The sequence below is a fragment of the Mesoplodon densirostris genome, chromosome 6, assembly GCF_025265405.1.
Source record: "Mesoplodon densirostris isolate mMesDen1 chromosome 6, mMesDen1 primary haplotype, whole genome shotgun sequence".
NCBI classification, from domain to species: Eukaryota; Metazoa; Chordata; class Mammalia; order Artiodactyla; family Ziphiidae; genus Mesoplodon; species Mesoplodon densirostris.
The window spans coordinates 120,604,110-120,618,317 of NC_082666.1; positions in this window are offsets into that span (position 1 = coordinate 120,604,110).

Below are 14,208 nucleotides of genomic sequence, written 5' to 3' on the forward strand. Positions count from 1 at the left end.
TATTCTTTTTAGGTTTCTACTTGGGAAGAGCCACCCTGGCTGCTTCTGCTCCTTTACTAAACTTCAAATTACCCATCTTGACAGTGCCATGGGCTTCCTGCCAGGACCATGACTTATGCAGACCCCATTTATAAGACAAAGAGTCATTGAGAGCTGCCAATGTTTGTAAGATTTTTGGTGCAAACAATTTTCTTAAAGCCAAATCTATTGTATTACCCACACTGGATAGAGTTGGATAAAATATTTTATTTTTGCCTGGCATCTGTGAGGTAGAGTTTAGACAAGTTCAAGGCCATTTTTTCACACATTTGTTCTGCAAAGCACTTACTTGGTCAACTGTAAGCTCTGGTTAGACTTCAGTGATCTAATACAAAAGGAGTAACATACAGGATCTCTGCCCACAATGTGTTTTCAAACTACTAGTGGAATCAAGACACTCACAAAAGAAAGAAAATGCAAGGCGATACATGAGATGTGGTTACAAAGCTGACTTGTTAAAAATTCTAGCATATAAAAGCTAGAAGAGTTGTCCAGTTTGGTTTTCCTGTCTATAGATGGAGTCCCAGAGCTTAACTAGTCTAGGGTTTGAATCAGAGGTAATACCTGAACCCATGTCTCCACCTTCCCAGGGTGGATCTGCTTCTCCACCTCACACTGCTTCCCCTTTAACGAATATTCCACTTACACTGGTGGTCTCATATCCCATGAGGTTTATCTAAGGAAGGATTATGGCTGATTGAAACTTTTTAAGAAATATACAAAAACTCATACAATCAGGTCAGCTTCATATGTTATTTAAGAAAAATAGCAGTTGCCGTTACTTTGTAATCATAGGTGTGATGTATAATGTAACCAGGTGGATCAGAAACTAGAGAGAGAGGGTTGACTGTCTGCTGCCATGGGGGAATCACTCTGCCATAGCTCCTTGCCTGGAGGAAGACTTTTTCTGGCTCCAGGGGCCATCCCCGTGGAGTGCTGGTCGTTATATGTCTCGGCATGGCCTCAGAACTGCAGCCACGCTGTGTGGATGCATCATCAAGGGAGATCTTCCTGTCCCTTGAGGCAGCTTCAGAAATAAATGTGTCCCTCAGGACCAACTGAGAGAGCTAGAGGGCAGAAGCAAAGACAAATGCCTTCCTGAAGGAAACACTCACAGCCAGATTTCCATCCTATTTTGTGGTGGTTTTTTCCTAATTAGCATCTAATTTTCTTCTGACACAGCCCTTCTCGGATCTTCAGAGAACTCCTGTTATGTCCTGGGAGAGTTTCCAAGACTCTTGGCCTTTCAGATGAACAACCCCAAAGACAACATCCAAGATCAAAGTGGCATTCAGAGATCTCAGATGGCTCCGGGTGTGACTGGCACCAGCTGAGCTGATGACGCTCAGCTCTTGGAGGACATGCTTTGACTGTGGCACTTCCCTGCACTCACAGGTGGACAGCTTCTACTGCCCTCCAACACCTCAGCAAGACACCTCAGGGCTTTGCGCACAGGATCTAACTGTGAGACAAAGCATCAAAAAACAGTTGCTGGGTCCTTCTGAAAGAGGGGCTATCTCTTCTTTTTCTATCATTCATAAAATTGTGGAATTTTAGAGCAATATGATCATGCAGGGGTTGAAATCTCATTGTACAGAAAATTTAGCTGGGATAGGCTAAGTCGGTGCACACAACTCACCTGTGTCTCTTGTTAAAATGCAGGTTCTGATTCATTGAATCTGGGTCAGGGCCTGAGATTCTTCACTTCTAACAAGTTCCCAGATAAAGCCCAGGTTGCTGGTCAAGGACCAGACTCTAAGTAGCAAGAGGCTGTATTTCCTGCCTAAAGGCAAAGAAGTGGACAGAATTAGGACCAAAACCACATTTCCTGACTCTTATTCTACCTGGTTTTTCCCTCATGTAGTGAAACTTGGAGCCCTCCCTGCCCACACTTCTCCCCTCCTGCAAATAGGTACCTGAGCATAAAAAGGAGGGCAGCAGGAGGAGGAGAGAGAGAGAGAGAGAACAGCCTTGCAGTAACAGGAATGGCAGATAAGAACTCTCTATAAGGGAGTTTGAATAGGGAGGGGAGAAGAGAATGCAAAGAGATAAGTATAGAATTATTGAGGTTAACGTCCTGGATTCAATGCCCATAAAGCCCAGCTAAGTTTACTTTGGTTCTGGCCCAGAAAATGATGCCTCCAACTTAACCAATCATCTTGAGATTGTGTGATGCTTACCCCAAATAGGAGGATAAAAATAGATTCCCATCTAATTTTTTTAAAAAAAGGGAATCACTGTTTTAAAGTTTAAAATAAGTATCTTAGAAATGTAAACCTGTGTTTATTTGTTTATCTGTTGGTCACAAATATGCACACAAAGTCCTATCAAAAAATACATATCTTCTTTATGCATTTATCTGTCGATGGACACGTAGGTTGCTTCCATGTCCTGGCTATTGTAAATAGTGCTGCAATGAACATTGTGGTACATGACTCTTTTTGAATTATGGGTTTCTCAGGGTATATGCCCAGTAGTGGGATTGCTGGATCATATGGTAATTCTATTTTTAGTTTTTTAAGGAACCTTCATACTGTTCTCCATAGTGGCTGTATCAATTTACATTCCCACCAACAGTACAAGAGTGTTCCCTTTTCTCCACACCCTCTCCAGCATTTATTGTTTGTAGATTTTTTGATGATGGCCAGTTTAAAAAAAAAAAAAAATATATATATATATATATATATATATATATATATATATATATATATATATGTTAAGTAGAAAATGATGCAGAAATTTTTACTTGAAGTAGAATCTTGGAACTATCAGTGATTAATCATGATGCATATCCATAAAATGTGCTATGAAAATTGGAAAAAATTATAACAAGAACATGCCCTTAGGAATTAAAAAATATTCAGTGGAAAGAGATAGAAAAAAAGATAGAGGATCAAGTCAGTGTCCAACATCAGACTGATAGGAATTTAAGAAAGTAAATAGAAAATAGAGGGAAGGACATAATCAAATTATTAAGGGAAGAAAAATTTCCAGAGCGAAAATGAAGTATGAGCCTTCAAAATAAAAAAATTCCCAGAGCTGAAGAGGACATCTGACTAGTGACTGTCACCTGATGCATGACTGGACAATTTCAGAGCAAAAAGAATGAAGGAAAGATGGTGATAAATGGCTCATGATGAAAAAATGAGTGAAAAATCAGACTGGTATCAAAATTCTTATCTGCAATTTCTTGAAACCAATAATAGATGTTAGAAGACAATGGGCCAAAGTACTTAAAGTTCTGGGGAAAAATATAATTGCTGTTAGGATTGTATACCTAGTCACACTATCAGTAAATACAGGTGAAAAATTAAAATTATTTTCAGAGAAGACTTCTGAGATAATTTCAACAGCAAAGGTCAAAGACAACTGAGTAATAAATCAAACTGCTAAAGAAGAATAACTGTGAACATGTAGAATTCTACATTCAAACTACCACAAAGGGTCAGAGTAAAATACATTTTCAGAAAAACAAAGTGAGACTGATTACCCCTCACAGAGCCCTCTGAAAGAATTACTGAAAAGTGAACTTAGGAAAAATTAAAATTAATTGAGAAATAGGAAGTGTGTTTTAAGAAGAAATGATGAAAAAATGATGTCATATGTGTACATATATAAGAATTGACTTCATTAGGATAATGGTGATTAATACAGGGGCTATAAAAGCAATCTGAAAATAAATAGACAACAGTAACTTGTAAAATAGGGTGACAGTGTGTGGAATTAAAGCACCCTAAAGTCCATGATCCTGCAATATATTAAAAAATGGCCTTGGGTCTCTGGCCAGTGCCAGACCCTATGGGTCTTAACCAATCAAGTGCCAGAGGACAGGGGAATCCATTGGCCCAGCCTATATAGGTGAGGTCTTTGCATATCACCACATGGGGCAGCATTCTCTTCCCCACTACAGTCTTGTGTTATTTGTAGAATGAGGCACTTTTCATTTACTACTTTGCATGGTTATTCATCTCTTTACTATAATCGTGTCTTGAAAAATACAGTTGTATTTCTGCTATCTAACTGAAGAGTGATAAAAACAGATGAAAAAACTTGATTTGTGACTATTTCCATTTTCCTTAACATGGAACAATGACAAAATATGTGATTATAACATTGTAATCCAAAATGTGATAAATAAGATAAGAGGAGCAAAATTCACAACCAAATATGGTTTATCATAGAAGTGCTTGGATTGTTTAAGAGGTTTTTCAATGAAACTGACCATATTAGCATTTTTTTTTTTTTAAGTATGCTTAGCTTCATAGATTCTGAAAAAGCCTTTGGTTAAAATTTCACATCCCACGTGATGAAAACAAACACAAAATCAAAATAGTTTTTAACAAGTTATGATTAGAAAGTAATTTGATAAAAGTATATTTACCAAAATGCCAAAGCAAACATTATAGCTAATGATGAGAAACAATAAAAATATTTCTGTATAATAAGTCATGAATATACTCAGTTATTGCTATCATTAACCATTTTACTGGAGGTTCTAGCCAACTTAATAAGACAAGGGAAAAAAAAGAGAAAATAGACTGTAAATGAAAAACACAAAATTGTCAATACAGACACTATAATTGTCTACATAAAAAACTCAAGAGACTCCTATAAACTGTAGGAATTAATAATAATTAATTTTTTGTTATTTCCATAACTTTATTAAAACCAGAAAATTAAATATATATGAAGAAAATAGTGGAAAACAAGGACCTCTATCAGCTTTAGTTACTGCAATATGAATTATTTGTAATTATAAATTATATAAATTATGAATTACATGTAACAAAATTATAACAAAAACTTTAGTTTTGAAAAACGTTTTATTCAAGAATTACATAATTTCAAATATCTTCCAAAATACAGTTTCCTAGATTGCTACAAAAGAAAGCAAACTCAACAAGAAATTTAAATCATTAAATATGTTTCACTAGTATATACATGCAGGATGCCAAGCAATTAATATTTAGCCCTGGAATGCGTACGATGTCTTTCATTTTTCCTTATTAAAAGCTCAATCCGGGCTTCCCTGGTGGCGCAGTGGTTGAGAGTCCACCTGCCGATGCAGGGGACACGGGTTCATGCCTTGGTCCACGAAGATCCCACATGCTGCGGAGCGGCTAGGCCTGTGAGCCATGGCCGCTGAACCTGCGCGTCCGGAGCCTGTGCTCCACAACGGGAGAGGCCACAACAGTGAGAGGCTCACATACCACAAAAAAAAAAAAAAAAAAAAAAGCTCAATCCACCACTTTGTATAGGCTATGTACAACAGGCAAAGTTCACTGTTCATAGGAGTTTGACATTAGCTGCCTCAATTTATAGCTGTGGTAGTTTGTCCACAGGGGTGTCAAATTTGAAGTTTGTAGGAAACAGGTCTAGGGTCCGAGGATAGGTTAGTCGGTAGGACAGTCTGACTACATCAGCAACACCAGCAATATCTCCAATTTCTTTTTGGGTCCTTTTCTCAGCTGATGCCTGTTAGGCCATGTGAATGGTGGCTGCTGCCACAGATATCGGGCTCTTTCCAGGAACCAAGTCCAACTCCACAGCTTTATGGGCTATATGTGTAGCTGCCATCTGTACTTGTTTAGGAAGACAAAGGTTGGAAAAAAACCTGGACATGAAGTCCGCAGTTGTAATCAAATCCACACTGGTTTCTAAAGCTTTCAAAATAAGGTATTATTAATTATATGAAAATGAACAGCTTTCTAAATATCAGAAATATAGAGGTAGAAAACGCAATTTGAAAAAAGATACCAAACACAACTGTAGCAAAACTAATAAGGTATCTGGAAATAAATTTAACAAAAGATGCTTAAAAATCTTATGCAAAAATGTATAAAATGTTATTGTAAGAGATAAGTAAAACTCAAGAAATTTAAAAAAAAGATAATTCTCTCCCAAATGCAATACAATTTTAACCAAAGCTTCTGCTGTGTCCCTCAGAAAGATATGTTGAAATCCTAGGTTCCAATACTTGTGAGCATGACTTTCTTTGGAAACAGGGTCTTTGCAGATGTAATCAAGTTAAAATGAGGTCATACTGGATTATGGCAGGCCCTAAATCCAATGATGGTAGTGATGGAAGCAAAGATTTGAGTGATATATGTGTGAGCCAAAGGATGCCAAGCACTGCTGGAAACCACAAGAAACTAGGAGAGAGGCATGGAATAGATTCTCCTCCCAGTCCCCCAGAGGGAACCAACTCTGTTGACATCCTAGTTGTTTAAGCCACCTCGTCTGTCAGGCTTTTTTTTTTTTTTAACCACAGACCTAAGAAACTGTTACACATTCCAACTCAGTTTTCTGCAAACTTGACAAACTGATCTTAAAATCCTACTGATGAATAAAGGACCAAAAATAAATAAGAAGGAGGGAGAGGAGGAGTGCTTGTTCCATCAAAGACAAGACTCATTGTAAATCTATGGTCATTGAGACAGTTTTGATAGTGACACAGGGACATAGGTGTTGGCACAGTTTCTAGGATGGATGGCCTGGAAACAACCCATGAGTATGGGATTTGAAATATGACAGAGGCAGCATTACAAATCAGCAGAAAACAATGAACTACTCAATAAATGGGGCTGAAACATTAGTTATAAGTGGAACCAAGACAAAATTAGCTCCTCATATCATGCACAAAGGGAAACTCTGTATGGATTAAATATGTAAATGTGGAAAACCAAAACTGTGAACCACATAGAAGCAAATAAAGAATATCTTTGACTTCAGATAGGTAAAGAATCCTTAAACAAGAAACCCAAACACATACTCATAATGAAAAAATTAATAAATGAGGTGCTATAGACAGAATATGTTCCCCACAAATTTGTATGTTAAAATCTAATCCCCAGTGGTATGGTATTTGGAGGTGGGGCCTTTGGGGTGATTAGATCATAAGGGTGGAGCTCTCGTGAATGGGGTTAGTGCCCTTATAAAAGAGGCCCCAGAGATTCCTTATCCCTCCCACCATGTGAAATTATAACAAAAAGACAGCTATGAACTAGGAAGTGGGCTCTCACAAGACCCTAAATCTTCCAGTGACTTGATCTTGGGCTTCCCAACCCCCAGAACCATAAGAAATAAATTTCTGTTGTTTATAAGCCACCCAGTCTTGGTATTCTGTTATAGCAGCTTGAATGGGCTATAACATTAGGCTATATTAAAATGTAAAACTTGTTTTCAACAAGAGACAACATAGATAAGGTATAGAGAAAACTCACAGATTAGGAGTAGAAATTTGTAATCCACATTACTAGGAACTAAAGAAAACTTCTTAAAAATGAGTAAGGCAAAGAAAATAATCTAATAGAAAAATGGATAAATGATATTAAGAGGCGTTTTTCAGAAGAAGACACTCTAATGGCTCATACACGTACACAATTATTCTCAACCTCACAATAGTCTGGAAAAAGAAAATTAAAACAACAGTGAGATCCATTTTATTCCTATAAAACTGGAAAAATTTGAAAGTCTGATAACCCAAAGTGCTGAGGAGGATGTATGGAAAAAGGAACTTTTATCCATTTCTGGTGGGTGGGTACATCGGAAGAATGACCTTGAAGAACAGTTTGGTAATATCTAATAAAACTGAATAATGAGCATACCCTCTGATTCAACAATCACATTTCTTGGTATCTATCTTCAGAAACTCATACACACATGCACAAAGAGATGTATGTGAGGATGTTCAAACTTTTAGTAGGGAAATGAATATGCAGTATAATGGGATTCTACAGGGTAGTTAAACATCACTGAAGTCTATCTCATTTATCTACAGATACATCTTTAAAATATAGGGGCCTCCCTGGTGGCGCAAGTGGTTGAGAGTCCGCCTGCCGATGCAGGGGATGCGGGTTCGTGCCCCGGTCTGGGAGGATCCCATATGCCGCGGAGCGGCTGGGCCCGTGAGCCATGGCCGCTGAGCCTGCGTGTCCGGATCCTGCGCGTCCGGAGCCTGTGCTCCGCAACGGGGGAGGCCACAACAGTGAGAGGCCCGCATACCGCAAAAAAAATATATATATATATAATATTGAACAAGAAAAAAAGAGGTTGCCAAAGGAGATGGACAGTATGAGACTACTGGAAACTCAAGTGAGGCTGGGATGGTCTAAAATGGCTCATTCACATACGTGGTACTTGGTGCTGGCGGATCTGGAGGGCCTCACTGAGATGACTGTCTCTGCCCCACTTGGTCTCTCATCCTCAAGTAGGCTGGACCAGGCTTCTTGATACGGCAGTCTCAAGGCAGCTTTCCAAGGGAGTGTGAGCTGCAAGGCCTCTTAAGGCTTAAGCTTGGAAGTCACATGGTATCAGCTCTGGCACATTTTTTTTTTTTTTTTTTTTTTTTAGGTACGCGGGCGTCTCACTATTGTGGCCTCTCTCGTTGCAGAGCACAGGCTCCGGACGTGCAGGCTCAGCAGCCATGGCTCACGGGCCCAGCCGCTCCGCGGCATGTGGGATCTTCCCAGACCGGGGCACGAACCCGTGTCCCCTGCATCGGCAGGCATACTCTCAACCACTGCGCCACCAGGGAAGCCCCCTGGCACATTTTATTGGTCATAGTAAGTCACAAAGCCATTGCAGATTCAAGGGATGGCGAAGTAGTCTTCACCTCTTGGTAACAGGAGTGTCAGAATCACATTGCAAAGAGGCATTGTATATAAGAATGAAAGGAAATCGTACCCTTCTTGTGTAATCTCCCCAAATGTACGTACTGAACTGATCTTCCCCTTAAAAATGTACACAGTCCATGGTTTTCTCCATCTAAATTGATGGCACTTTGAGCTTTCTGGTTGTTCAAGTAGAAAACCTTGGATTCATCCTTGACTTCTCCTTTTCTCTCATATCCCACATCCTATCCATTATGAGATAATGTTGGCAGAATATGAGAAATCATCCAGTATCTGACAGCCCCCTGCTACCAGTCTGGTTGAGCCACCATTAACTCACTGAATGACTGGAATAGCTTCCTAACTGCTTACGTCTACTCTTGCAAATTCCCTTAAAATACATTCAATCATGTTGCTTGTGGTAGGCTGAATAATGCCTCCCCATAGATGTCCACATCCTAATCCCTGAAACTGTAAATATATTATCTTATATGGCAAAAGGGACTTTGCAGATGTGATTAAAGATCCTGAGATGGACTATCCAGGTGGGCCCAATGTAATCACAAGCGTACTTCTAAGAGGGAGACAGTAGAATGAGAGCGAGAGAGAAGGCAACTTGATGATGGAAGCAGAGAGAGGTGTGAGGATGCTATACCACTGGCTTTGAAGATGGAGCAATCAGCCAAGGGATGATGACCGCCTCTAGAAGCTGAAAAAGGCAAAGAAACAGATTCTCCCTTCCAACCTCCAGAAGAAACCAACCCTGACCGCTTGACTTGACCTGAGAGAAATTAAAGTCAGAGGACTTCTGATCTCCAGAAATGTAGGATAACAAGTATGAATTTTTTAAAGCCACTAACTTTGTGGTAATTTGTTACAGCAGCAATAGGAAACGAATATACATCACTCTTTTACTCAAAACCCCAACATAATCTGTAGTCATTCTCCACTCCTCAACCCTGTCCCAACATGCCATCCAGTACCTCCCTGGTCACACACTCTACTATTTTGCCTCTTTGTCACTTTACTTCAGCCTCAGGAGTCTCCTAGCTGTTCCACAAACTGCTAGACATTTTCCTGTTCAGAGTCTCATTTGGTTCTTCCTTCTACCTGGATCACTCTTCTCCAACACGGTTTCTTGGCAAAACTGCCCATCCTACCCCAACATTCTCATTTATCTTGCTCAACATTTTCTTTTTTTTGTACCACCTATCTTCGAACATTCTATATGGTTTATTTTTATATAATGTTTACTGTTTATTATGGGTACCACCACCACTACCTCGCCCAAGGCTAGTAGGTAAGGAGGGGACTGTGTTTTAGTCACTGATGTACCTTAAACATCTAGAACAGTGTCTGAGACATAGTCATGACTCAATATCTATTTGTTCATTGAATGAAGACTTATTTTTAAAATTCTTGTAATTGAACATAAAGTAGATGCAAAATAATATATAGGTATAAATAGGTACATTGAATACCAGTGTATCCACAATCCAGCTCAAGAAAAAAATTACATAACCATTACCTTTGAAGTTCTGTGCACCTCCCTGAATCATTTGCTATTTTCTCACCACTCAGAGGGGAATACTGCCATTTTCATTTTATCATTCCTTTGCTTGTCCTCACAGTTTTACCAAATATGTTAGCAGCCCTAATCAATATATTGTTCAGATTTATGTTTATTTGATGTATATGTATTATATATGCGTATCATTACATAATACTGTAGGCATTGTTTTTTGGCTTTTATTATTAATGTTAATTTCTCTCTTTTTTTTAAATTGTGGTAAGAACACTTAACTTGAAATCTATCCTCTTAATAGATTTTTTTTTGGGGGGGGGGCACGCGGGCCTCTCACTGTTGTGGCCTCTCCCGTTGCGGAGCACAGGCTCCGGACGCGCAGGCTCAGCGGCCATGGCTCACGGGCCCAGCCGCTCCACGGCATGTGGGATCTTTCTGGACCGGGGCACGAACCCGTGTCCCCTGCATCGGCAGGCGGACTCTCAACCACTGTGCCACCAAGGAAGCCCCTTAATAGATTTTTAAATGTACAATACAGTATTATTAACTACAGGCACAGTGTTGTACAGCAGATCTCTGGAATTCATTCATAGTGTATAACTGAAACTTTACAACCCTTGATTAGCAGCTCATTTCTCCCTCCCCAACCCCTGATAACCACTATCTTAGTCTTGACTTGCTTTTCTTGCTTAACAGGATGTTCTTAAATTTCAACTTGTTCTGGCATATAACTGTAATTCACTTGCTTCTCTGCTATAAAGTACTTCACTATAAGAAGATGCCATAATGTTTTAATAAAAATAGTGTTGATAAAGACTTGTGTTATTTCTACTTTTTTGCTATTGCAGAAATACTACTGTGTCATTCTTTCATCTGTGTCCCCAGGGCTTGTGTGCAAGAGTTTTTCTAGGGTAACAGATCTAGGAGTGAAATTGCTGAGTCATATGGCTTGTACCTCTTCAGCGTTACTGAGGGTGCCAAACTGTTTTTTAAAGTAGCTGTACCAGTTTGCTCAACTCCCAGTGTTCTGGTTGCTCACATCTTTGTAGAAACTTGGTGTTGAAAGAATTTAAAATTTTTGCCAGTCTTAAATGTGAGAAATCTCTCATCACAGTTTAAATTCTCATTTCTCTAATTATTAGTGAGATTGTCTATTTTCTTATGTTTATTGGCTACTTGGCTTTTCTCTATCATGACATGCCTGTTTGAGTCTTTTGACCATTTTTGGGGGATGATTTATGCTTTGTTTTAGTGTGTAGATATTCTTTAAATATTCTTTATAAATATATATGTAATATATATAATATCTTTTCTCAGTTTGTGGTTTTAATGATGTCTTTTAATTAATGGAAACTCTTAATTTTACTGTAGTCTTTTATAAAAGTTTGCAGTTTTTGTTTCTTGTTTAAGAAATCCTCTTCTATCCCTACATCATAAATATACTCTCCTACGTGGACCTCTGAAAGTGTTATAGATTCGTCCTTCACATTTAAGTCTTGAACCTACCTGGAATTGATTTTTGTGAATTGTGTGAGATAGAGGTTGAATTTCAATTTTTCTATATGGCTATCCAATTTTCCCAGTACCATCCATTCCCCACTGATATGCAGGACAAGTTCTGTCATAGATTGTTTCCATTATTCTCTTCCCCTAGTCAATTTTTCTATCCACTGCCTTAATTATTATAGCTTTACATTAATTCTTGATATCCAGAGGCAAGTCCTTCTATTTTGTTCTTCTTCAAGAGCATCCTGGTTATTATTGGTCCTTTCCTCTTCCACTTACATTTTAGGATCATTTTGTCAAATTTGAAGATAGCTAACACTTTTATGCTATGAATTCTTTCTCTCCACAAATATAGTCTACCTCTCTATTAATGTAGGTCTCCTTTAGTATCTTTCAATAAGATTTTTATATTTTCTCTACAAAGAGATAGACATCTTTTATAGATTTATTCTTAGGTACATCTTTTTTTAGGGCATTGTAAATGCTATCTCTTAAAAAATTATATTTTCTCTGATGGCTGCTGATGTATAGAATGATAATTGGTTTCCTGGAGTCAAAATTCAACTCAAAGACTTGAGGTTATAATTGATTTTTAAAATAGACTTTATTTTTTAAAGCAGTTTTAGGTTCACAGCAAAGTTGAATGGAAAGTATAGAGTTCCCGTACACCCTCGGCCCTCACACGTGCACAGCATCCCTCACTATCAACATCCCCCACCAGAGTGGTACATACGTTAAGTTAATGAACTTACACTGCCACATCATTTTCACCCAATGTCCACAATTTACATTAGAGTTCACTCTTGGTCTTGTACATTCTATGGATTTTGACAGATGTATAATGACATTTATCCATCATATAGTGTCCTACAGAGTAGTTTTTGTTTTTTTGTTTTTTTGCGGTAGGCGGGCCTCTCGCTGTTGTGGACTCTCCCGTTGCAGAGCACAGGCTCCGGATGCGCAGGCTTAGTGGCCATGGCTCACGGGCCCAGCTGCCCCGCGGCATGTGGGATCCTCCCGGACTGGGGCACGAACCCGCGTCCCCTGCATCGGCAGGTGGACTCTCAACCACTGCGCCACCAGGGAAGCCCCTATTTTATTTTTTGACATTTGAGAAACGTTTAATGAGTAATTAAAAGTTTCAAAATACAATTAATAAAAGAAAAAACAGGGTAATATACACAGGTATGATCCTAATTTAAAGATAAATTTATTTTAGACATACACAATATATATTGATTCTAAATGGGTCAGTGGTTCTCAATCTTTCTGCAATTAGAATCACCCAAACAGCTTTAATATATACTGCCGCCTGGATCCATTCTCAGAGATTCTCATTGAATTGCTCTGGGTGTTGCCTGGGCATATGGATTTTTTTTAAAGCTTCCCAGGAGATTTTAATGTGTTCACCTGCCCACCCTCCCTCACCATTTTGATTCTGTGTCATAATAGGTTTGCATAGACTAATTTTTTTTAATTGAAGTTTAGTTGATTTACAGTGTTTCAGGTGAACAGCAAAGTGATTCAATTATACAAACATACATACACACACATACATATATGTACACATATATATTCTTTTTCAAATTTTTTTACATTATAGGTTATTACAAGATATTGAGTATAGTTCCTTGTACTAAACAGTAGGTCCTTGCTGTTTATCTATTTTATTATAGTAGTGTGTATCTGTTAATCCCAAATTCCTAATTTATCCCCCTCCCCTTTCCCCTTTGGTAACCATACATTCGTTTTCTATATGCATAGACTAATTCTTGACTGTCGATGAAGGCTTTGTTGCCCTCCTTTTCTGCTGGTCCAAAATGGGCAGGACACTGCACAGTGAGGGAACTGAACTCTGAACTCTGATGGTTTAGGTCTTCTGCCTCTGGGCCAAAGCACTTCCCACTTTCCAAGGCTGTCTTTAATCTAATATGCACACCAGAGTACATCCAAAGTGATGGCCGAACTAGAGCCATAAGGCTCTGAACTGATACTGGCCCCAATGGGACAGCAGCCAAAACATTTGCTGGGGGCAGCCTCTTTAGTGAGCAAGTTCATGCAGAGATACATGCATGGCCTACTTGACCACCTGCACTTTAGTGTGTTAGAAGAAAGTCAAAAAAATGGCAGGGGTTTATACACATCAGCTCCTCCATTGGCAAATTTCACGTCTGCTAGGTAGCTTCACCTGAAGTTACAAGAGGAAGGTAAGACTTTCCTCTGATGATCAACCTCTCCTGTAGGGCTTCCTGGGTCCCATTCTCATTTTCTCTTAATGGAAATGCAGTGCTCAGAAGGAGGTGTGTCCCGAAAGAAATAACAAGAGCAGTTTTTATGCAGTTTATGGGTTCAAACTCATGGTTTTAACCAATTAGCATGCTATTCAGAGTAATCTCTCAGTTTGGGCTTGTTTTCATTCTACTTAAAGTCTTCCTTTCCTGTGTTCCTTTGAAAAGGGGTTTATAATGTACAGTGGCTTATGCTTTCAATGCCCCAGGTCTGATGTTCAAATAAGACATTCACTTG